Below are 360 nucleotides of genomic sequence, written 5' to 3'. Positions count from 1 at the left end.
AGAGCGTTTAAAAATCCCTTGTACATGTTGAAAGTGTATTTTCGATGCATGTGACTGAGTTTACAATTAGCATTTTACTTTATTGTGTGTGTACACAAAACGCGCCAATTAAAATGGGCAAATCACAAATATTTTTATGGCATTAAACATCATGTCTTAATTTTTAACCAGCCTACAACCTGCCATTTTTCATAATTTGTGTTTTGTAAATAATCTGACTGATGGTGCCACTTTGGTGCAAATGAACTCTGTCATCACGAGACGTTTTTAAAAACTTAGCCCAGCCTTCAAATACTTGCCACAAACATCTGCTAATAATCTGGAAATGTATGCGTTGTTTATAAAGGCCTTACTGTCCTG

At 35.0% G+C, this 360-nt stretch overlaps 2 protein-coding genes across 5 annotated transcripts in view; one reads left to right on the top strand and one right to left on the bottom strand.

Moving 5' to 3' along the window:
* slc25a21 (solute carrier family 25 member 21) overlaps positions 1–360 on the top strand; it is a 129,261-nt gene that overhangs the window by 89,719 nt on the left and 39,182 nt on the right. The window lies entirely within an intron of this gene.
* Positions 1–360, bottom strand: part of pax9 (paired box 9) — a 7,351-nt gene that overhangs the window by 4,826 nt on the left and 2,165 nt on the right. The gene's annotated exons all lie outside the window — the stretch shown is intronic.

The sequence above is a fragment of the Monopterus albus genome, unplaced genomic scaffold, assembly GCF_001952655.1.
Source record: "Monopterus albus unplaced genomic scaffold, M_albus_1.0 scaffold90.1, whole genome shotgun sequence".
NCBI classification, from domain to species: domain Eukaryota; kingdom Metazoa; phylum Chordata; class Actinopteri; order Synbranchiformes; family Synbranchidae; genus Monopterus; species Monopterus albus.
Note: the sequence above shows the minus strand (reverse complement) of the source record. Positions and strands in the feature narration are given on the sequence as shown.